Source organism: Mustela lutreola, chromosome 9 (assembly GCF_030435805.1).
Source record: "Mustela lutreola isolate mMusLut2 chromosome 9, mMusLut2.pri, whole genome shotgun sequence".
Taxonomy (NCBI): Eukaryota; Metazoa; Chordata; class Mammalia; order Carnivora; family Mustelidae; genus Mustela; species Mustela lutreola.
Window position 1 is genome coordinate 102,868,310 of NC_081298.1, and position 26,097 is coordinate 102,894,406.

The 26,097-nt window shown below is 35.1% G+C and overlaps 1 pseudogene; it reads right to left on the reverse strand.

The window, feature by feature from the left end:
• Window positions 1–1,085: 1,085 nt before the first annotated feature.
• LOC131808408 (Y-box-binding protein 1-like) lies at window positions 1,086–1,927 on the reverse strand (annotated as a pseudogene).
• Window positions 1,928–26,097: the final 24,170 nt, after the last annotated feature.

The window sequence follows — 26,097 nt, forward strand, 5'->3', positions numbered from 1 at the left end:
GCCTCAGTGCACCCTCAGAGAACAGCGCCGTCTCCCTGACCTCCGGCTGTGATCTGAGCTCAACGAGCTCACTGTGACCGGTTCAAGGTAACACCGAGCTGTGAGCTTACTGTCCGCTCTGTCTCTGTAGCCGGCTTTCCTGTTCCAATACCCACAAGCTCTGCGACACTCAGACACCCCCGATCCTTCTGTGACCCTGCAGGACCTGAGGCCACGCTGACCCTGCGTGGGCTTCACCCCGGTTTAGCCCTGGAGCGATGTCCCTCAGCGGAAGAGACTTTTAAAGTCCTGATTTTGTGCGCGGTTGCTCCGCCGCTTGCCGGGAGCCGGCCCCTCCCCCCAGGGTCTATCTTCCCATCGCTTTGGATTCATGTCTCCGCCGGTCCTACCATTCAGAAAGTGTTTGTTTTTCTGTTTCCAGAATTGCTGCTGTTCTTCTCTTCGATCTGCCGATGGATTTGCAGGTGTTTGCAATCTTTAGATAAGCTATCTAGCTGGTCTCCTGCTAGGTGAAGTAGTCTCAGCCTGCTACTTCTCTGCCATCTTGACTCCTCCTCCAATAAGTTAATTTTTATTACAAATTTAAAAATTAAGTTGTTAAAGATCTCAACTTGTCCAGATATGAAACATTTTTTTAAAAAAAACTTTAAAGGTGTATTGAGGAAAAAAAAAAGGAGGAACAGTCTTAAAAAAAAATACAACATATTTGCCATTACCAAGAAGAAACATACTTAGGTAGAGTAATAGAAAAACAACCATGCTGCATAGATAATGCAGATAGTCTTAGTTATCTGGTCAGTGGGCAAAAAGCAGCACTCATGGTTTATAGTTCCCATCAGTTGTTCAGTTCTTATTGCTGGAATTTCATGTTCATTTCTTTTTGTTGGATGACTAAACCCTAAACTGGATGATGATAGCAATGTTAATGGTAAGCCAGCCTTTATTCAAGCCTTCCACCCACATTCCACATCTTGCTTTGAGAGTGGACACAGCTGTGTGGACATAGATGGTAAATGCACTGCTTTGTTCTCCTTGACATCTTATGGTTTAGGGTTTTCTGAGTGTTTCAGTTTTTCTGAGAAAACCTAGGGTTTTCTAAGTTTTTCTGAGTGCAGGTAATTGAAGTCACTGTGGTACTGACTTTGAAGTGACTGCTGACATTGGGTCTCATTGCCTTGATTTTCCTTATCTTCTTCACTGCTGTCCTTCCTAGGCTATTTTGGCTGAGAGGACCCCTGCAGAATCCAGATCTATAACCAACATACACATTCTATTTCATTGGTCTACCTTGTTCTCCTGCACCCTGGTTGTCAGCTCCCTCCATCACCCCTCCCTTTACAGTAGGGTTGGAATACTATAGTCAACACCCATGGGGTCTCTGCAGGTAGAAAGGCAGCAACAACTATCACTTGAGGTAAGACAGGACTATTGGGCCTGGCCTTCCAGAGTACTCTTTGATGCTGCATTCTTTTCCCCATGTTCACTAATCTGGTTATCCAGATGGCAGTTGCATGGAGGATCCCTGGAATATGGATATGGATTGGGTCTATACAAGTGACAGTCTGCTACATGTTTACTACTTTAAACTGGAACTCCACTAGGATCAGTAACATTTGCTGTCTCCACACCCTTTTCTTCTTCAGCAGCATCAGACTCCAGTCTCCCCATCTCCTACGCTTCTGGGGTTATTCTTTATGACAGCCTTGTATACAAATGCATCTTTTTTGGTATCATATTTATTGATGAAACTATATCTGTTTCTTACACTGAATCATTTTACTATCCCCAAAACCTTAGTTGCAGTGATCTTGTCCCTACCTATAGTCACTGCCCATGTGCCATCCCCTGGACTGCTCTTCACTGTGCTGCCAGGTTTGGTGTCTCCATCTGTTGCTGGGTGCATTTGGGTCACAGCCTGGCTGCTCATGGTTGGCTTGATCATCACTAGGGTCACCTGTGGTAGCTACAGCTCCTCCTGGGTGTAGTGGAAACTAGAAATGGCAGGGATGGGGCTACTGTCGACTTTCTAAGGTCCCTATTCTATACTCCCACTGCCTATCAAATTGAATGGCTTGGCTTTTAAAGTTAGGTGCTTGTGGATTTTTCTTTTTTTTTTTTTTAAGATTTTATTTATTTATTTGACAGAGAGAGAGAGGGAGAGCAAGCACAGGCAGACAGAGTGGCAGGCAGAGTCAGAGGGAGAAGCAGGCTCCCTGCCGAGCAAGGAGCCCGATGTGGGACTCGATCCCAAGACGCTGGGATCATGACCTGAGCCGAAGGCAGCTGCTTAACCAACTGAGCCACCCAGGCGTCCCAGGTGCTTGTGGATTTAAACTGCACTTCTTCCTTGTTTCTTATACACCTAATTACTGTAAAATAGGAATAAAACAGCTATTTTTTTGTAATCTTATAAAAACAAAATTAGAAAATTAACTTAAAACTCAGTAGAGTTGCCATGAATTTAAAATGAGATCTCAGATAATAAGTAATATTTTGCTTAAAGTTCCTGTGAAAACTTAAAGAAAGAACTTCAATAGGAAAATAACTTCAAATTTTAACTTTCAGTTATTAGCATCATTAGATCCTTATTTTTGACATTAAGAAAAAAAGTGAAAGAGAAGCAGCATAAATGAAGATGCTGAAGGGCTAACATGAAATATCAAGTCAGTATTACAGATATATGTAGCAAAAAAGAAAAGATTATTAACAATTTCTGATCAACTCAAGTGTGTGAGTCTTCCTATCACACAACCACTGCATCTTTCATTGCCAGAGGAAGAGATACTCAAATTTCTAGAGCTGCTTCTAATTTCATCACAAAATGAATCCCATTATTATTTCCATTTCTTATTTAATTTAGAAATTAAGTAAGAAATAAAAGATGATAGAATGCAGCAAATTTTGAATCATGGGAAGATTCACAGCATAATTTTTCTAGTTAACAAAAATATATAGAGCAAATATAAAAACTTACCAAATATAAATGTAGATACATTATAAAAACCCAAAGTAAGTCCAAAGATAGAAAGTACTATATTTTTAATCAAAAAATGAAATGAATTAGATAAGATGAAAAAAAATTATGTTTATGAATATGTCCAAAAACACTGCCTTTGGAAAGATTAGTACACATTAATAAAAGTACAATGTCAGAAAGTACAATGTCAATGTTAGTACAAAAGTACAATGTCAGAAGGAATGGGCATTAGAAAAGCTATTAAACTATTTGCTCCCTAAAGATGATCAACATATATTGTTTTTATATATTATTTCTTTCAAAGCTTGGAGAAAGTGACTATATATATATATATATATATATATATATATATATGGCACCAGAGCATATGAACTTCTTCAGAATTTAAGGGGGGGCTTGATTTACCACCTCATTTTTTAAAGATTTTATTTATTTGAGGGACAACACAAGTGGGGTCGGGGTGGGAGGAGTGAAGCAGAAGGAGAGGAGGAGGCAGACCTCCTGCTGAGCAGGAAACCTGATACCAGACAGATCCCAGGGCCTGGATCTGAGCTGAAGGCAGATGCTTAACTGACTGAGCCACCTAGGCACTCTTGCCATCTCATTTTATTAGCTGAAACTAAAATCAGAAAATACAGTGTGCAAGAATATGTTCAGAACAATTCAGTTTTCAGTTTAGATCCCATGATTTTAAACAGAGTATTAGTAAGGCATGTGAAAGGTAACTGTTCATTCAGAATAAGCAGGACTCTAAAAATGAAGACCTAGAACACTCTTAGAAAATATATTATAGCCTGAGGAAAAATAAGAGTACCTTAATTTAAAAAAAAAAAATATATATATATATATACCTTACTGCTCATAATGATTCTCACACAACTGTGCATTTATTTTCAATTACAAAGTATTTGATAAAAATATAAAAGGATGCCCTTCAACCGACGAATGGATAAGGAAAATGTGATCCATATACACTATGGAGTATTATGCCTCCATCAGAAAGGATGAATACCCAACTTTTGTAGCAACATGGACGGGACTCGAAGAGATTATGCTGAGTGAAATAAGTCAAGCAGAGAGAGTCAATTATCATATGGTTTCACCTATTTGTGGAGCATAACAAATAGCATGGAAGACATGGGGAGTTAGAAGGGAGAAGGGAGTTGGGGGAAATTGGAAGGGGAGATGAACCATGAGAGACTATGGACTCTGAAAAACAATCTGAGGGGTTTGAAGTGGCGGGGGGGTGGGAGGTTGGGGTACCAGGTGCTGGGTATTATAGAGGGCACAGATTACATGAAGCACTGGGTGTGGTGAAAAAATAATGAATACTGTTATGCTGAAAATAAATAAAAAATAAATTAAAAAAGAAAAATATAAAAGGAAATCAGAGCTGTTTCTGCTAGTAGTGAGATACAGCTTCAATAATCATTTACTTAGCTTAGAATCACTAGTTGATGCAATAAAATTAAAACATAAAATACATATATTTTTAAAAATGTAAATTATTAATATCTCCCTATCATATAGGTTTTCTTAGACTAGAAAACCTAACAGAATGAACACAAAAATACTAGAATCATAAAAAGATCGACATGTGTAAAAATTTCTTAAAATACACATATAAAATGCCATAGAGTTTTTATATCAGGAAATAAACTGAGACGACCAAGGAAAAAAATTCTCCAATATAATAAATGGTAAAGTCAAACTACTTAGAAATAAAAATTAAAATACACATAGCAAATAGAAAAAGGAAATTACATAAACATAAGTCCAAAAATATCAACAAATAAAAGTTAATATAGTATTACTGGGAAGAATGCATTAATAACAAAAGTAAGTCTGGTATTTTAAGCCAGGTTTAAGGTTAGTACAATTCTGATAGAAGTTCTAATAAGATTGGGGGAGATAAACTAAAGTTTTTATAACAAAGTGCTAAAAATTAAAATTAGTGAAAATTAAAGACATGAAGGGGAACAACAGTCTTAGAACTTTTGATTGAAACATTACTAAAATAACTTAGGAAGCATTCTGTAGATCAAATAATCCTAAATTATTTCATCAAACAAAATAATTTGTGAAATACTATATATATCATGTTTCACAACTGAATTATGATGTCATTACATTAAACATAGCTAAATGAATTTCAATTCCATAGAGATTTGAAACTCACATTTACTATTGAAAATAAAAGAACTTGAAGAATTTCTTTATGTAGTACATTTTTTCCTCCTCAATCTTAGTTTTTCTTCTCTCTCACAGATATGATGATTTAACACATTCCTATGTTTAAAAGTTTTTTTAAAATTATCTAATATGCTAGGCAACAAAAATATGTACATTGATAGACTTCTGTGTGTGTATGTATGATTATATTCATATGTAATATTATTCTAAGATATTATTATAATACATAAATTATCTATAATGTATTAGAGATATAATTCTCTATAATTAAAAAACTCAATATTCAAAACATTTTATGCATTTAGTTAGCACATTTTAAAAGTACATATTATGAAAAAATATTAAGTGTAAAAATGTTAGATTTTGCTTAATATACCTCTTTAATGATGTATACCTAGATGAATATTATGTTATACTAAAAGTAGACAAACTCTAACATCAGTTTGATTTTTTGAATCAATAGAAATGCCTTGCTTATAAAATTAAAAATAAGAGAATAAAACTTCTATAACAGCAAAACACTCAATATTTGAATTTCTGCCAAAGACATAAGGCATATCACATAGATCATTAAAATTTTTTAGATGATTAATAACTAGCTTAAAGCTTGATTGGGGGCTTCAGTTTTACTGAAAAAAATCATGTATGTAAAGTGATTTTTCATTTCTTAGAATCTCACAATCTAAGTTCTTAAGAAGAGTAACAATATTGCTTCACCAATTTTACCCAAGGTCTATTAACTTCAACCATTAGTCTTTTGGTGTGCAGTGCTCCTGCACCTTAGCTACACAATGAAATCACCTAGAGAGCTTACAAAATCCACTGTAGTCTGAGTCACATCCCCAGAGATTTTGACTAATTATTTTAGTAAACAACCAAGGAGTTGCAATCTTTAAAAACTTCCCCAGTTATTCTAACATGAAGCCAAGGCTGAGAATTGTTACACTCCTTGTTTATAACCAATGCACACAGAAAGGTTGAGAAAATTGGAATATTGATTAATTCAGTATATCTTGCAAATGCCATAGTTGAATAACATTTTTATTTTAATATATTTATAAATACTCTGATATAGAGAAATGTTAAATAAAGCATATTGTCCATTTATATAATACATTATTATACAAAAATTACAAGTGAGGGAGTATGATCAAACTATAATAAATAAAAAGTACATGTTAAAAGATTTAAAAATATTTGCCTTTGGGACATAGGAATTTGAATAACTTTGATGGAAGGTTCTATTACAAAAAAATCCCTACCTTCCTTTTTTTTTTTTTTAACCATTAAGAAGGCTCATTGGTTATTATAAAAATAATCTGATTAAATTAAAAACTATAGGTCATATAGAATGTAAAGATTGGCTCTATGGGCACAGACTATCAGGAAAAACAAAAATAGAGTGAGTGTCATTTAGAGTAAATAAACCTAGGAAACTTACCTAAGTATACAGTTTTTAACTCGTCAAAAATATTCCCTAATTAGCCTGCCTCTTCCCAAATAATCTTAACCAAAGGAACATATACTTTACCTAAATTTATGCTTTTTTTACTTTTCTAAAACATTACAAATATAATCTCAGCAAAACATTAGTGTTTCAGGTTGTTTTTAAAATTCCTCTGAAGTCCTGGCTTAGTTGGTTAAGCATTTGACTCTTGATTTCAGCTCAAGTCATGATCTCACGGTCCTGGGATCAAGCTCAGAGACCAGTCCTACCTTGGGCTCCTTGCTCCCAAGTCTGCTTGAGAGTCTCTCCTCTCCCTCTGCCCCTTCCTGCCCCTGCTCATTAGCTAAATAAATAAATAAAGTCTTTCAGAAAAATACAAAGTAAATAAAAAATAAAATTATCTCTATATAATATAGAAGAAAATTAAAATAAATAACTGAAACTTATTAGGAATTTTATATCTATTTTTCCACTTAATTACTTTCAAATTTTATAGACAAAATCTTTATAATTAAAAGATTACAGTATGTTTCTCTAGAAACTCATTAAATGGAAAATTTTTATTATGAATCTTATGTTTAGCTCTGGTTGATGTTTCTAAATAAGATAAAAATGGCAAAAAAATAATAAGCCTTATTACAATTTGACTAAAAATATATGTATAATGCAAGATTACTTCCCATTCACCTTATATACCTGTACCTCCATCCTCAACTCTATTTTATGGCACTGGACACTGAATTCAGATTCTTCTATCATATGTAAAATAAATAAAAAATAGAAAAATAAAAATAGATAAATTAAAAGTTTATTTTATTAGATGAGACAAATCACAGATATGGGTATGACTAAAATCTTACAACAATGGCTATCTTTTCTTTTTCTTTTTTTTTTCTTTTTAAAGATTTTACCTATTTATTTGACAGACAGAGATCACAAGTAGGCAGAGAGGCAGGCATAGAGAGAGGAGGAAGCAGGCTCCCTGCTGAGCAGAGAGCCTGATGCGGGCACGATCCCAGGATCCCAGGATCATGACCTGAGCCAAAGGCAGAGGCTTTAACCCACTGAGTCACCCAGGCATCCCTAATGGCTATCTTTTCATGAATGATTTTCAAACTGTAGATCAGGTAATACATTAGGGGACTGTAAAATAAGAACAACTTTGTAAACATGAACATTATAAAAAAATGAAATAAGAGTAGAACATGTGTATACCACATATTACATTGGTAAAGTGGACTTTAATGAAATGCTTTTTCAGATTTTGTATGTTTATTTTAGGCTGTGATATATAATGTGTATCTTAAAGTATTTTCGAACCAGACAAGTTCATAAGCCATTGGCCCTACCTAGAAGATATTCCCCAGCTAACTTTCCAGTCAAACATAATATTGTATCTAAAATGGATTCTGCTTCACTTAGGTTTGCCTTTGATTTTTATCTAATGACAACTTGTTAATGAGAGAGATGAAGACAGAGAAAGAAGAAGGTAGGAAAAAGGAGAGGAAAAAGAAGGAAGAATAGGTAGCACGGGAAATATGAACTTATAGAATTCAGTCTGAATCACTAATTCCCAAATTGTGGACCCCCATGTATAGGCATTTTCATTGTTGTTCTTTTCAGTTTATTATCTTACACTTAATAACTCACTTACTGAGAAACAAAGTGAAACAATAACATACGGCCCTGGGTTAGTTTACCATAAACACCAGTAACTTATTTGTTCCACCCTCTTCCCCAGAAGGAAAAAATATTGTATTCCTGATTTTCAAGTGAGGAATCAGTGGCATTAGAGAGTTTGCAGTTTCATGTATTTCAGGGTTGAAGAGGTGGAAGAAGATAGTCTTACCCCATAGCGGTACTCAAGAGATGGCAAGCCTGCCTGGATTACTATACAGTCGTGCATGTTCACAAAACAGGCTGGATGCAATACAAATTTTCCACTGCAAATTCACTATCAAATTAAGATGAATATGATTTTTTATATGTTGTCTGTGTGTGTGCATGCGTGTGTGTGTGTGTGTGTGTGTGTGTGTTGGAGAAAGAGAAACGAGTATGTACTTTGTTATATGAGAACCCTCCATTGCAAGTTTGGGCTTAGGTTAAATAATCCTCCCGATTATTCACATGTCACATAGTTGTATGCAGATTAGTCTATTTAAAAAACAAGATATTAGATGCATACATATTTACAATGGTTTTATCTCTTTGTTCGACTGTCCCCTTTATGATTATATAATGCCCATCTTTCTTTTTTTAATAGTCTCTGTTTTAAAGTCTAGTTTGTCCAAAATAGGTATTGCTTTTCTGGTTCTCACTTGACATCCACCTGCATGATAACTATTTTACCACCTCCTCACATTCAACATGCAGGTGTCTGGTCTAATATAACAAAATAGAAAACCCAGAAATTGACCCACAGTTACATGGTCAATTAATCTTTGACAAAACAGGAAAGAATATCCAATAGGTAAAAGACAGTCTCTTCAACAAATGCTATTGGAAAAACTGGACATTAAAATGCAAAGGAATTAAACCGGACCACTTTCTTAACACCATACACAAAAATAAATTCAAAATGGATGAGAGACCTAAATGTGAGATAGGAAACCATCAAAATCCTGGGGGAGAACATAGGCAGTAACCTCTTTGACATCAGCCATAACATCTTCTTTCTAGATATATCTCCTAGGGCAAGTGAAACAAAAGCAAAAAAAAAAAAAACTATTGGGACTTCATCAAGATAAAAAGCTTCTGCACAGGGAAGGAAACAATCAACAAAACTATAGAATGGGAGAAGATATTTGGAATGACATATCTGTTGAAGGGTTAATATCCAAAATATTTGAAGAACTTGTAAAACTCAATACCCCAAAAATGAATAATCCAATTAAAAATGGATAGATTATATGAATACATCTTTCTCCAAAGAAGACATACAAATAGCCAACAGACACATGAAAAGATACTCAACGTCATCATCAGGGAAATGCAAATCAAAACTACAATGAGCTATCATGTCACACCTGTCAGAAGGCTAAAATCAACAACACAAGAAACAACAGGTGGTGGTGAGGATATTGGTGGGAATGCAAACTGGTGCAGCCACTGTGGCAAATAGTATGGAGGTTCCTCGAAAAGTTAAAAGTAGAGCTACTCTGTGATCAAACAATTGCACCACTAGGTATTTACCCAAAATATACAAAAATACTGATTCAAAGTGACATGCACCCTGGTGTTTATAGCAGCATTATCAGCAATAGTCAGATTATGGTAAGAGCCCAAATGTCCATGAACTGATGAATGGATAAAGAAAAAACGGTGTATATATACAAGGGAATATTACTCACCCATAAAAAGAATGAAATCTTGCCATTTACAACCAAATGGATGGAGCCAGAGAGTATTATGTTAAGGGAAATAACTCAGAGAAAGAAAAGTACCACTCATATGTGGAATTTTATAAACAAAACAGATGAACATGGTGTGGGTGGGGGGAGGCAAACCATAAAACAGACTCTTATCTATAGAGAATGAACTAAGGGTTTCTGGAGGTGGGAAGGGGATGGGTTAAATGGGAAACGTGTATTAAGGAGTGCTCTTGTTGCAATGGGCACTGCGTGTTATATGTAAGCGATGAGTCACTAAATTCTACTAATATTACACTATATGTTAACTAACTGGAATGTAAAGGAAAACTTGAAACAAAAATAAGTAACTAAAAGAAAAAAATCTGTTCATAGTTCATCTTAAAAAATAAATTAATGCAGAATGCAAGAAAAAAAAACAGGAATAGAATTAAAGTTGCTTAATTGTCTCCATTTTTTAAACCTTTTTTTAGAAATCCAATAAAGAATGGGTAGGGTATTATATCAAGGACAGTATGTTCTGAGAGTTCCTAAATTCACCCCACTTAATACTCCCCTGCCATTTTTCTCACCTCTGAGGATTTTTTTCACCTTTTCCTAATTCTGCAAGACACATTGTAGGTTATAAAGAAAGGTTTATCTCCAGTGACTGTGTCACCTTGTTCATTTATGCCTCGATCCATGGCCTTCAAATATTTATTATAATAGTTGTTAGATGGTAACATTTCACAATAATTATCAATAGGGAAATTGTCTTAAGAGGGATAATACATCACAATGCTTCAAAGCCCTATTTCAACAACATGTGGATCACTAATATAGCTAATTGATCTGTTTTCCTACTGGTTTCCATTTCATTTATATTAGGAAAAAAATGAGGGATGAATTATTACAAGTAATTACCAAATGTTATCTTTGTATTGTGGTAGGTACTGTAAGAAACACAGGCAAAGACAAAAGCTAAGTTGTCTCTTTTCTCAAGCTCCTTAGAGTCTAATAGTTTTCTCTAAAATACAATCAAATAATAATAGTGTTAAATAGAAAGTGGTGAAGGTTTGCATTTTCACTAATATTGTGGACTACCAATCTACAGTGATTATTTTCACTGATTACATTTCCAAAGGAATGGGATTGTATATCAAAGAAAACATTTAAATGGGCAAAACTCTGAGACTACATAGAACTGATGAGAGAAACTAATGAAAGGATTTATGAAAGATCCAAGAAGCCCAGAGACTCATAAGAATTAACAAGCAGAATAAATAAGAGGAAATTTACATTATGGCAATAATGAAGAACAAGAGATGGATTTTACAAGCTTCCAGAACTAAAGGTTTACCTTAGAAGGGGTAACGGTTTGACAGATGACTTCTCTTCTGTCACAATGGATGTGAGAAGACAAAAATATAACAGTGCCCATGTGCTGAGAGAGCAATAACTGTCAACCTAGATCATTATAACCAGTGAAGGCACCTTTCAAAACGAATGTGATATAAAGACATTTTCTGACAGAAGTAACTGTGGCAGACCACCCACAGATATTCTCTAAAGAAAATTTTGAATGGTGTGCTAATGGGGGGGCTTGAGTAAGAGGAATAAGAAAAAATCACCCAGAGTGTTAAATATATATTGGGAACACTTAAAGTGTATTAATTGGATAAAACTACATTAGTGGTTTGTGGAATTTATATGAAAAAGGAAAAAAAAAATCAAAATACAAATTAGCATACAGTTGCTGATGGGGAAGAAGCAAGTTAAAATGTTCTAAAATCTTTACATTTTCCAGAACAAGGTAAAATATATTGATTAAACTTACAGACTGATTGATCAAATGTGTATTTTATAATAGCCAGGGCCCATAATACAGGAAAGAGACAAAAAGTTTAACTTATAAACTAGTAGAGGAGATAAACAGAAAAAATAAATAACAAATTAAAATGGAAGCTAAAATCTAAAACAAAACAACAACAACAACAACAACAAAAACATAAAATAGGTGGAATATAAAGTGAAAAACAAGGACACTTAACTTTTTATTTCTATAACTAAAATTGATTAAATTCTTCAGAAAAAAAAGTTGTCATCATGGATTATGAACATAATGCAAACATGCTGTTTATAACAGATATAACTAGATAATAAAGTACCAAATGATTGATAGTAGAAGATGAAAATATACTTATAAGCAAATTCAAACCAGAAAAGCTGATACAGCTATATTGACAACAAGACAAAATAGAATGTAAGGCAAACATAATTACTAGTTTAAAAAATTGCCCATTCCTATGATAAAAAGATCCAATTACCATGATTACATAAATGTTCTGAGAGATCATTCACTTAACAGTTTACCCTCAAAATGTAGAAAGCAAAAGACAGAAACACCAGGCTTTTCACTTAACATACTCTTCCTAGCAATTGATGGGACAGATTGGCTAAGGTTAAATAAGAGTTATAGAAGACTTAAACACATTTTTAAAATCAACCTAATATTTGGGACACCTGGGTGGCAAAGTCAGTTGAGCCTCTAGCTCTTGGTTTTGAAGGACCCCAGGTCAGAACTATAGTATAGCCTATAAGTTTTAACATTCTTTTTATAACCAGCTTATGCTAACTAAGAAACTGTGGCCAGCTGACCATAGATAAGGGAGTCAGCAAGCAGCATAACAGGATAACGAATAGCAAAAATCTGTGTTTAACCCAGCTGTTTCTGGCTTCTGTATAATAATGCTTCTAATGCTCTGCTAAGAAATGAAAAATTGCTTAAACCCTCAACTCTAAGGAGCAAGAGGCTGGCTGAGGACAAAGCAAAAGCTGGCGCCTTGCACCCCCCCCTTCACCCGCTCCCCTCCATATGTGTAGCATTATAAATAGTTAACTTGCAGAAATCACAGTCCTGTAGGCTAGGTGTCTCCCTTGGTTTGCAAATGTCCTTGAGATTTACAACAAAGAAGTTACCTTACGTTTGATAGCAGGAATGTAACATTTCACCAGGAGACTCCCAATTGTCTTTATGTTAGTGCCACATTAAAGGGAAAGTGGCCTTGGCTTGATAGTAACCAGGCCTTCAATATCCTGATAGTGCTTTTTCATTCGCATGCGTGGGCTAACCGGCCAGTTCTGCTTCTGTAAGATTGCTTTGTCTGCTTTCGCGTGCGGGTCCCCTGATCCACTCCACTGACGCCAAGTATGCCTGTTCAAACTATCAATCAATCAGCTCCGCCCCATCCAAAACTTGTTTGTACCTGTCTATAAAAATCCTGCACCACCCCAGCCTGGTGTGCTCAGCTAGCAGAAGCTGCTGACCACCCGCCGGCGCCTGCGCTACAATAAAGAACCTCTTGCTGTTTGCATCCTGTGGCAGTGTTGAATTCTTGGGTAAGGGGATCCGCGGGTCTTTCAATTTCTGCTCAGGTCATGATCTCATGGTCCTGTTTCATGGTCCTGAGATCAAGCCCCAAACTCGGCTCCATGTGTGCTTGAGAGTCTCTCTCCCTCTCCCTGTGCCTCTCCCACTCATGCTCACGCTCTCTCTCTCTTTCTTTCTCTATCTCATATAAATAAATAAAATTTTTAAATTCACCTAATATTTGTATATAGAACAATGGACTCAGAAACTGCAGAATTCAATCTTTCTAAATACAAGGATAAATACAAGGAAATGAGACAATCATTCAAATGACATAGTCTGTCCAAACTCATAATAATCAATAAACCATATGAATAGGTCTGTGTCTGTTAAGAAAATTGAATCAATGATTAATAGCTTTTCAAAAATAGAATGCACTGGGCCCATACTGGTTCCCTAGCAAATTCTACCCACTGAGGGAAGAGATTAAATGAATACAATACCTTCCATAAGAAAGAAGCAGAAGAAATACTATGTGATCCATTTTATGAGGTCAGCATTACCTTAATACCAAATCCAGACAAAATTATTGCCAGAAAACTGCAGTCTGATATCTCTTGTGAACATAGAAACATCTTCAGTAAATTATTAGTAACTCAAATCCAATAACATATAAAAAGAATTATACAACCAAGTGGGATTTACCCCAGCTATGGAAGGCTTGTTCAGCATTCAGATTTCACCCATATGTGGAATTTAACAAACAAAACAAATATACATGGTGGTAGGAAAGAGAGGCAAACCAAGAGACATATGCTTAACAGTCTGATAGTTACTGGAAGGGAGGTAGGCAGGGGGATGGGTTGAATAGGTGATGGGTGTATTAAGGAGGACATTTGTTGGGATGAGCACTGGGTGTTGTATGTAAGTGTGAATCCCTGAATTCTATACCTGAAACTAATATTAAACTGTATATTAACTAACTGGAATTTAAACAACTTGGAAAGAAAAAAAGTCCAATTGCTGAGCAATTTTTTTTTTTAATCAGTAAATATAATCCATTATATCCACAGGCTGAAACAGAAAAAAAACAAAAACAATGTGATTATATCAATAGGTACAGAAAAATCATGTGATAAAATCCAATACCCATTAATAATAAAATATCTTAATAAACTAAAAAATAGAAGGGATATTCATCAACCTGATTAAAAACACCTACAAAAACCCTCAGCTATTACCTTGATGGTGATAAACTCAAAGCTTTCCTACTAGAATCTAGATTGAGGTACAAATGTCATTGTAGGCTGAGGGATTGATCAAAGAGAGGCAGATCCTCAGGTCCAGCACAAGAACTGGATTGGAAAAGGTCATTGTAGGCTGAGGGATTGATCAGAGAGAGGCAGATCCTCAGGTTCAACACTAGATTGAGGTACAAATGTCTCCTTTCATTACTCCCTTTTAACAGTATACTGGAGGTCCTTGCTAACAAAATAAGCAAGAAAAATGAGTAAGAGATTTACAGATTACAAGGGAAGGACTAAAACTGTGTTTGCAAATGTCATGATCATTTATGCAGAAAATATGAAGGAATCTGCATAAAACTTGTGACACTTGGGGCACCTGGGTGTCTCAGTGGGTTAAGCTGCTGCCTTTGGCTCAGGTCATGGTCTCAGAGTCCTGGGATCGAGCCCCGCATCGGGCTCTCTACTCAGCAGGGAGCCTGCTTCCTCCTCTCTCTCTGCCTGCCTCTCTGCCTGCTTGTGATCTCTCTCTGTCAAATAAATAAATAAATAAATAAATAAAATAAAATCTTAAAAAAAAAAAAAAACTTGTGACACTAAAAAGCAATACAGCAGGTTGTAGGATATAAGGTTAATATACAGAAGTCAATATTTCCCATATACATATGATGAACAATGGAATTTGAGATTAGAAACACAATAACCTATATATTAGCAACCAAAAAGGTGAAATATTTATGCATAAATCTAGCAAAATATATTCAAGATCTACATGGGAAAAAAAAAAAACTCTGAAAATGGAATTAAAAACTAAAGAAATGGGGGCACCTGGGTGGCTCAGTCAGTTAAGTGTCTAGACAACCCTTGATTTGGGCTTGGGTTATAATCTCAAGGTTGTGAGATTGAGCCCCAACCCAGCCTCTGTTTTGGGCATGGAACCTAGTTAAGATTCTCTCTCAGGGCATCAGGGTGGCTCAGTGGGTTAAGCTGCTGCCTTCGGCTCAGGTCTTGATCCTCAGGGTCCTGGAATCGAGTCCCACATTGGGCTCTCTGCTCGGCAGGGAGCCTGCTTCCCTCTCTCTCTCTGCCTGCCTCTCTGTCTACTGTGATCTCTCTCTGTCAAATAAATAAATAAAATCTTTAAAAAATAAAAATTCTCTCTCTCCAAGTGTGGACTCTGAGAAACAAACTGAGTGGTTTGGAGGCAAGGGGGATGGGGAGTTGGGTAAGCCTGGCAGTAGGTATTAAGGAGGGCACATATTGCAAGGAGCACTGGGTCTGGTGCATAAACAATGAATTTTGGAACACTGAAAAAAATTTAAAGAAAAAAATTATTCTTTCTCTCTTCCTCTGCTCCACCCCCACCCCAACTTGCACATACTCTTATCCTCTAAAAAACAAACAGAAACACTAAATAAATGAAGAGAAATTCCATATACATGTATAGAAATATTGTCAAATGTCAGTTCTTCCTAACTTTATCCATAGAGTCAAAGCTACCACAATCCAAGTCCCAGAAAATGGTTTTGTGGATATTGACAAATTGAATCTAAAGTCATAGACATGCCAGAGACCCAGAATAGCCAACACAGAATTGAATAAAAAGAATATAGTTGGAGGACTACTCCAAGATTTACTATAAACATACAGTAAAACAGTGTGATAGTTATAAAATAAGAGACAAGTAAATCAGTAGAACAGAATGGAGAACATAGAAATAGACCCTCATAAATACAGCCAACTGGTCTTTGACAAAGGAGAAAAGTAACATAATGAAAATTATTTCTCCAACAAATAGTGGCTGAACAACTGGACATCCACATTTTAAAAAAATAGAAATAAAAAAATTTGCACATGGACTTTTATCTTTCCCTAAAATTAACTTAAAGTAGATTAGAAACCTAAATTTAGGATGAAAAACTATAAAACTCCCTGAAGATGCATAAGAAAAACTTTAATGAACTTTGTATAAGTTTGTGATAAGTTTTTAAATACAACACCAAAGGTATAATCTTTAAAAGAAATAATTGATAAGCTGGACTCAGTAAAATGTAAAAGAACTTTTGCTCTTTAAAAGACACTATAAAGAGAATGAGAAGACAGCTGCAGACTAGAGAAAAATATTTGCCGAAGCCACAACTGATTAAAAACTGTTAACTAAAATATACAAAGAACTCTTAAAACTCAACAATATAAACAATGTGATTAAAAATGTGTCAAAGACTTTGATAGCTCTCCAAAGTTAATGATACACAGACAGTAAACAAGCTTATGAAAAGATGCTCTATGTCATATGTTATCAGGGAGATGCAAATTAAAACAGCACTCAGATGCCACTACACACGAGTTTAAAAAGTCAAAATTGAAACACTGACAACTCCAAATGCTGGCAAGGATGTGGGACAATGGAAACTCTCATTTATTGCTGGCAGAACTGCAGAATGGAGGGGCACCTGGGTGGCTCAGTGAGTTAAAGCCTCTGCCTTCGGCTCAGGTCATGATCCCAGTGTCTTGGGATCAAGCCCCGCATCGGGCTGTCTGCTCCGTGGAGAGCCTGCTTCCTCCTCTTTCTCTCTCTGCCTGCCTCTCTGCCTACTTGTGATCTCTGTCTGTCAAATAAATAAATAAAATCTTAAAAAAAAAAAAAAAAAGCAACTGGGGCCACTCCTGCTTTAAAAAAAAAAAAAGAAGAAGAAGAACTGCAGAATGGTATAGCCACTTTGTAAGACAGTTTGAAAGTTTCTTACAAAACCAAATTTAATCTCACTTATGATCCATCAATCACCTCTTTTGTTATTTTCTCAAAGATGGTGAAAACACAAAACCTGCACCGAAGTGTTTATGGCAGATTTATTCATACCTGCCTGAATTGACTTAACCAATATTTCCCTAATTAGATGATTAAATAAATAAAATGCAGTACATTTAGACAATGGATTGTTGTTCAGCATTATAAAGAAATGATCTATCAAGCCCTTAAAAGATATGGAAGGACCTTAAATGCATACTACTAATTGAAAGAAGCCAGTCTGAATAGGGTGTACTTTGTATTGTTCCAAGCATATGAAATTCTGGAAAAGAAAAAAACTATGGAGATGGTAAAAAGGCCAGTGTTTGCTAAGGACTGAAGTGGCAGGGAGGGAAAAATAAGTAGAGCAAAGTGGGTTTTAGGGGAGTGAAAGTACTCTGTATTATAATTATGGATACATATAATTGTACATTTGACCAAACCTATGCAACATAGAACAGTACAACATAGAAAGTAGGAATAGAGGGTGAGTGAGTTATGGGAAATCTCTGTACCTTCCTCTCAATTTTGCTGTAAACCTAAAACTGTTTCAAAAACATAAAGTCTTCATAAAAAATAATTAAAAGCCATGTCCTATTACTGAAAGATGAGAAAATAGTTTACCAGCAGATCCACATCATAGAAAGCTTAGACATCTCCTATGCTTGTCACAAATCTAACATATATTGGGTTCTCTTATCTGATGATTGATTGTTACATCTAACTCCTTAATCTTAGAAAAAATAAAATATCTTCCTTTATATCCAAAGAGGTTAGGAAGCATGAGACTTATTTTCTTTAATTGGAAATTGTACAAAATTTGTAAAAACTTAGAGTGTACTAAATTTCAGTTTGGATCCATTTTTTCCTCAAGGAGATGAATTTGTTAGCTTTTCCCAATGTGACTGTAGTCCGGGATCCAATACTCCAAAAGAGCTATTCAAATGTTTCAAAAATTGGTGGGATAAAAATGAGATCCATAGACAAAATTAGAAGTACTTAAATAGTTGTGTGAATTTTGAGGAAATGATTATTGGATATATTCATCACTAAGCAGTTTTACTTTAGTTGGCAAAGCTTCATGTAAAATAGCATTAAACTTTAAGTAGCATAATTGGGTAGTATGAATATTTATGAGTTAATAATAAAGTGAACTTAGGTGCAAAAACTTAACTTGGTCCTTAGACAAATGGACTGCAAGGCTATGATATGAATTTATGTTTATTTTTACTAGTTACTTAGATGAAAACAGTAATAGTGGTCATGATAATGATAGCGCTTTGTCATCAAATCAGAAATTATGCTAAATACTTTACATGTTTAATTAATTTTAATCTTTATAAGAAATCAGTGACTCAAGTGACCCCATTATATACATAAAGAAGTTAAATCTCAAAGACTCAGGTTTAAAAAACTAGTGAGAAAGGAAGATTTCATTAAGGTTGTACTCTATCCATGTCCAAATCTTCAAACTGCTGTTTCGCTTTGTCAACTCTTTGGGTAAGAGAGAGATGAGACAGTTTGCTAATAACTTGGATGGTAAGTAGAATCCACAAGGAGCTGGGCAGATGGGAATAATGGATTGAACCATCTAAGTATAAAGTTAATGGGAAAAAATAATAAGCCCTTTATTTATTAAATAAAATCACTACTTTATCAAATTCAGTTATATGAAAATATATCAAATTGTAGCTATCTGGAAATATAATTTATGTAAACAACATGATATTGCAATTCTGGACTCTAATATAATTAGATTGCCTGAAAGGAAGGTGCTGTATGTATCTCATGTAAGGAGGATAAAATTACAAAACTGTATTTTTTTTCTATCATTCTATACCACTTATTGTTGAAATTAGTTGTGGATATCACGATTTTAAATAGTGACACTGACAAATTAGAATGTGTCCAGGGAGAGTAATCAGCATAGAAAAGAAATCAATACCATATATATGAAATTTTTAAAAATTTTCTTTCAGTATTCCAAGATTTGTTGTTTATGCACCACACCCAGTAGCTCCATGCAGTATGCGCCCTCCTTAATACCCACCATCAGGCTCACCCAACCCTCACCTCCCTCCCCTCCAAAACCCTCAGTTAGTTTCTCAGTGTTCACGGTCTCTCATGGTTTGTCTTCCCCTTCGATTTCCCCCAACTCACTTCTCCTCTCCTTCTTCCAATATCCTCCATGTTATTCCTTATGCTCACAAGTAAGTGAAACCGTATGATAATTGACTCTCTCTGCTGACTTATTTGACTCACCATAATCTCCTCCAGTCCAGTTCATGTTGATACAAAAGTTAGGTATTCATTGATTAAAGAAGATTTGTGAGGAAATTTATCTTTATTTCATCTTGGTTCTATTATTTGGAAGAAAGATTGCACTACATCTGCATAGCCTCAGAATTTTTGGACCAATAGTAAAAGAAATAGCAGTTTCCTATAACAAAGAAATTTCTAATAATCAAAATTTCCAAATAAGTAGGCCACTCTTGAATAGTAGAGCTTTTTTTTTTTTTTCCTTCTCAATGCTTTTAATCAGAGAAAAAATATTCTTTCTTTGGGAAAAACCTTTAGGAATTCATGCACAACTCTCTTTTTGCATGTTCTTCCTTTTTTTTTTTTTTTTTTTTAAGATTTACTAGTGAAATGTAGTTATGTGGTCCAGAAGCCTCTAGAAAAAAACATGTACCAAAGCACTTTAATCTCTAACTTTTCCACCATCTTTTTTTTTTTTTTTTTTTAAATCTGGTAAATCCAAGACCATGTAATTGAAGGTTTTATTATCTACTTCATCTTCTAAAGAAATCTAAATAAAGGGTATTTAAAGCAGATACAAATGAACAGCATATTACAAAAGCTGTTATACTGATTAAGATCACTCTGTGCTTCTTTAGCCTTTAATCCAATACTTTTTTCTTGTTTCCAAATGCTCTTTATCCTTAAGTTATCCCGAACATCTGATAATTCTTACCAGCTACAGAAATTTGATCTTGGTTGCCCAATGACTGGTGTCTTTAGATTTTCTCTATATCTTCTAGAATCTAAGTAATTTGTTAGCAAATCTGATTAAGAATGCCAACATGTTAATGAATCATAATTGATTAATGTTACTTCTATACATATACTCAAGATTCTTTAAAAGAAAACTTTTAATCCTTGAATTCCTATACTCAAAGAAAAATTACAATGGAAATTTCAAGCCAGTTTCAGGTCTTGGTTAATTGCTAGACAAATAAATCCCACCTTGAAGTTACCTGTTTTAACCTTCTGACAAGCATGATTCAAATGGCTACACCAGTTGATATTGCCTTCCATTAAACAAAGGAAAGAGATGAATATTTTCAGTTCAGTAGTCAATCCTCCCTTTCCTATAATTTTATAGCTACTTTGGCAAGCAACCTCAAGCACCCAACAGGAACCAAAGGCCAAGAGTCCTTATCTGCATCACTAGTCCTGGACAAAAGAACCTGTCCTCAGTCAGCAATTCAGAACTTGTCTGACATCTACTTAATCCCAATAAATTATGTTTATAAAAAATTATCTGACTTTTTGAATCAGACTTTTTCTTGATTCGCAATTTGCCACCCTCGCAACCTTCTCGCCCTAACTTAGGCAAGGCTAACAATGGGGAAACAGTTGAGAGCAGAAATGAAGCAAGGAAGGAGAGATTTCACTCTGTTTCTTATACACATATGAAAAGTAATGTCTGCAGATTTTCAGGAGCTAAGTCTCTGAATACTCAGATGGAAATATCTGCTCCTTGTCTTCTTTGAAAACCAAGGTCTGTTTTAGCACTGTGACCCTGTCATTGTAAGAATTTTAATTAGTATTGAATGTAGCCTGGTAGAATCCTAAGTATCTGTGAGGCTACATTACTTCTCTGATTCCTGTGCTCTAGTGACTATGAATTAAGGACAATATCAACTTCAAGGTTCTTCTCTCTACTTTTAACTTTTCAAGATAGCCATTAGCTAGATTAATATTTTGTTCTTCACTGTGACATTTGTTTTTCCCCCCTTCAAATCATGTCTTTCAGATGACGAGTATTTTATCTTGAACTAAATAGGAACATAGAGTTTCTGTTTCCAAAAATGTTTATTATTTGTCTAATCCTAATTTAATTAACCTTGAAAATATGGTTCTTCATGGTCTCTATTAGTACTGTACTGTAACTCTGCTTCCTTATTATGTTTATATCCTTTTCACAGTGCCTTTATCTTAGCAAGAGATCTTCTTGCAATCCAGATGATGATACACAAAGCATTGAATAAATTTAATTTTAATATTACTGGAGAACTCTATAGTCAAACAACATTTCACCCCCATCACAATGTTTATGGGAATGATTTGCAATACTGTATATGATAAAATTCTTTAACAATAGTCCAATAAAAAGGATATCATTATATGGTTGCACAAATGTCTTTCCCTTCAATAAAACTTCTAGTTATGTGAACACTCTATCTTTTAGAATGACTTACAAATAAAATTTCTACCTTGACTTGTGCATTAAAATACAGGGAGGGGGAGCAAAATATATTTTTCAAAACATGGCCCAACCACCTAATGACTTGTCTGACTGGGCATCAATCTTTGTAGCTGCCAGATCTTTTCTCTTTCCTTCCAATAAACTGGCATAATGCTGATTTGGTTCATAGGTAGCCACAAAATAACCTCTATCCTAGAAGAATAATTATTTGTTTTTCCTCAGTGCAGTTTGAAGGGTGCCTCTGGTCTTAGAGATGGTCCTTTTCTCCCAGAAAACAAACAAGAAAACAAAAACAAACCCCTATTCTGTTCCTTTCTCCTTTGAGGAGTGATGAAAGGAAAGCAAAGTATTTTCAGGAAAAATGAGGCATACAGAAGTGTTCTTATATGTTTCAATGAAAAAGCTTAGATTTTATCTAAGGGTAATTTTAAGTAAACTTGTTTTGGTGTATATTACTCCTTGGAGCTGTGCGTCACTATTTTCCAAATCCTGATGTAGATAACTCATGAGCTTAGCCATACATTGTATTGGTATCAAACAGCAAAACTCTTTGTTCCTCAGCCCCAACATGCATTTAAATATACTTCATCATCACTGGCACCAACACAACATATTTTATGCTTGCCACGTGCCTTAGTATATTTGGGATGCTATAAAAGTACTGTAGACTGAGTGGCTTATAAATAGCAGAATTTTATTTCTCACAATTCAGGAGGCTAGGAAGTCCAATATCAAATGGCTGGCAGATTTGGTGTGTGTGAGAACCCCCTTCCTGATTCATAGACGGTCATCTTTTCTCTGTGTCCTCACATGCTGGAAGTGGGTAAGGAAGTTCCCTGTAGTCCCTTTTATAAGGGCTCTAATCCACCTTCATGACCTAATCACCTCGCAAAGGCCCCATCTCCAAATACCATCACACTGAGTGTTAGGACTTAACATGAATTTGGGGGATATACAAATATTTAGTCTATATCACCATGTGTTTATTTTAAGATTTTATTTATTTATTTGATAGAGATTACAAGTAGTCAGAGAGGCAGGCAGGGAGAGAGGAGGAGGCAGGCTCCCTTTTGAGCAGAGAGCCAACACGGCGCTCTATCCCAGGACTGTGTGACCATAACCTGAGCCGAAAGCAGAAGCTTTAACCCACCGAGCCACCCAGGTGCCCCTATAACACCATGTTTCTTAATGGTCTACACTGCCTATATACCTGGCCATGGAAAGAGTTTCACCAAGGCTTTCTGCATTTCTAGATTAGATTTGATTCAAACTGTTATAAACCTTCTTTTTCTGAATAAAACCACATATTTTATTTTCAACTCATTAATGTCAGTGGACACTTTTAAAAGACATCCTTGATAAGCTAGTGATTATTTTTTAGAATTAATGCATGGTTTTTCTTTCGCTCTTTCAAATCAAGCTTGTCAGCTAAAGTTTTCAGTTGCATTGTCTGCCATTCTAAAGATATTCTTGGGTAGAACAACTTCCAGTAAGAAACAACAAAATAAAATCACCTCATATTCAATTTTCTAATCTCATGGTTTTAATTAGTGTCTCTAAGGCAGTTGCTTTGAAATGATTAGTACTTATGAACTTCCTTAGAGGTAAAACAAACCAATATAAATATTTTTTTTTGATGGGTGAGATGATGAATCTCATATTTTTCTTAATGAGACTCTTCCTTTCACATGGATTTTAAGCGAAAAGTATATCAGTTGCAGGGGAAGGGGATTTGTTTACCTGCATCATTGCTCAGATAGGTGTTTATTCAGAGCACAGCACTTCCCTCCATGAAGAGCACACACACTGTAAAAGAATGGAAGGGCTGGAATTTATTGATTGGAAAGGTGTACATATACATACAGTCATACATATAATGCATTTTTGCAATTCATCAGTTATCAGTTATTTTTTAGTAATTACAAAAGTAACTGCAGTTAGACAAGTTATAAATACTAGCGCTCCCATTTTCTAGTTGCATTCCCTTTAGTAAATCTTACTACTTCTCTGAAAATTTTTTCCTTCATTTTTAAATAACAAAATTTAAAATTTCTCTGTTCACTCACCATGTTGTTATCAGGGTCAAAAAATAAAGTATATTTGTTAATTCTCCATAGATTGAAATTTATTATATACATATTATTAAGAATCCCATATGAAAGATTTCTCTCACTGATTCCTAAATAAACTGAATGGGACTTTCTTCTACTACTCTTCCTTCTCTTTTTCCTTAGTGCTTTCATACTGTTACTTTGTAAAAATGAAATAAAATGATCCATGTTTGCAATTCAACCTTGCAAGATTTGGCTTGTAAGATCTGGCTGCCTTTGAGTCAGCCATGGACTACTAATGAATCTATTGATAGTCTGGCATTTCCAGTCTTTTACAAAACCAGATAGCCTCGTGTTACTTGTCCTTTTCAATATAAACAATAAAAGGTAAGTCCCTTATTAATTGAGGAGACATCCCAAACCTGGGTTAACCACTACCTCACCATAGGGAACTCAGGTCTTGATCTTTCATGTTTGTTTCTCTGTTTGTCTCCATTCCTTTTAGAGTTCTGACCACTTGACAGGAAATGTTAGCCGGCTACTGATGGGATGCAATTACACATATCAAAATTACCATCCTGGGGTAACTGTCAGCTTAGTGCATTAGCTAAGGCTACAATTACATTGTGACATTTGTCTAATTGTCATTCAAGCCCCAAAGACAAAGATGCTGATTCTAAGTTCCAAAGCTGACCTTTTTAGAAGGAGCTAATTAGAAGGGTTCCTTCCCTTCCCAGGAACCTTCTATTTAGCATCTTTAAATAACCTACAAAAGCATTTACCAGCATTAAGATACATAATGCAGTCACTTCCATTTACTCTGATCCCTGAATCATATTACATTTGTCACTTGATTTGAAGCATTAAAACCCTACCAGACTTCTCCTCTAATCAATGGTAATTGTTTCAAACAGATTTTAATGGATAATTCAATTATAAGACCTTCAGAAACCTGCCACTTTTAAAGGCAATGAAAATAAACAATTAAAAAAAAAAAACAGTGCAAAGAAAGAATGATGAAGAAATGAGGCAGGACTATGAAGAACCCTTATGGCTAAATCTGAAAACTTATCATTTGCCATGAGAATTTGACTAATATAAAAGCAAATGTTAACCTTATAGGTGCATGGTCATAGACTCAGAACCACAGGTTGTTTTGTTGTATCATCAATGCCAAAAATAATTCATAGACATTGATGTTTCTAACTGAAAGCTCAGATTTAAATTTTGATCCACTAATATTTAGGCATTTGTTTGCAGTGACTGCATCAAGTCATTATGGGTGTGCATGTGTGAAATATGGATATTCGAGCTTACTCATTCTCTGTTGCCAGCATCCACCAGTCTTAATTTGCAGACCTTTAAAATAAGGTCATATTTTAACATACAAAATAATAATATAGCTTCATCCACTAGAATTCAACATAGGAGTAGAAATGTATTAGTTATCTATTGCTGCATAAGTAAATTATGACTAAACTGCTCTAAACATTTATTCTCTCATAGTTTTTGTGGGTTAGGAATTTTGTCAAGGCTTTTCTAGATTGTCTGGCTCAGTGTCTCTCACAGGTCCACTGGGCTGTGGGTATAGTCTGAAGACTGTATCAGAGAAGGCTCCAAGTCCAAGTTCAATGGTGTCTGGTATATTTTGCTTCCTTGTGGTTTATCAGACTGGAGTTTGAATGTTTTAGTGACTTTTAGACAGACACAGCCCTCAGTTTCTTATAATAATATCTCTCCATTGGGTAGTTCACAGTTTGCTTAATCAGAGCAAGCAAGGAAGATGATTAGGAGGGGAAGGAATATAAAGAATATATGAAAAAAAAAGTACAAGAAAGAAGGAAGTCAGTGTTTTCTGTCTAAACTTGAAAGTGATAACGTATCAAATTTTTTTATAATATTCTACTTATTAGAAGCAAATCACCATGACCATCTCACTCTCAAGGATGTGGATCATTTGTGGTTTGGGGATTTGTTTTTTTTCTTAGGATTTTTTAATTTATTTTTGTGCGAGAGAGAGAATGTAAGTAAGCAATCATGAGTGTGGGGGGTGGGGAGAGTCAGAGGGAGAAGCAGACTCCCCACAGAGCAGGGAGCCTGATGTGGGACTAGATCCCAGGACCCTGGGATTGTGACCTGAGGTGAAGGCAGACACTCAACCAACTATGCCAGCCAGGCACCCTTTGTG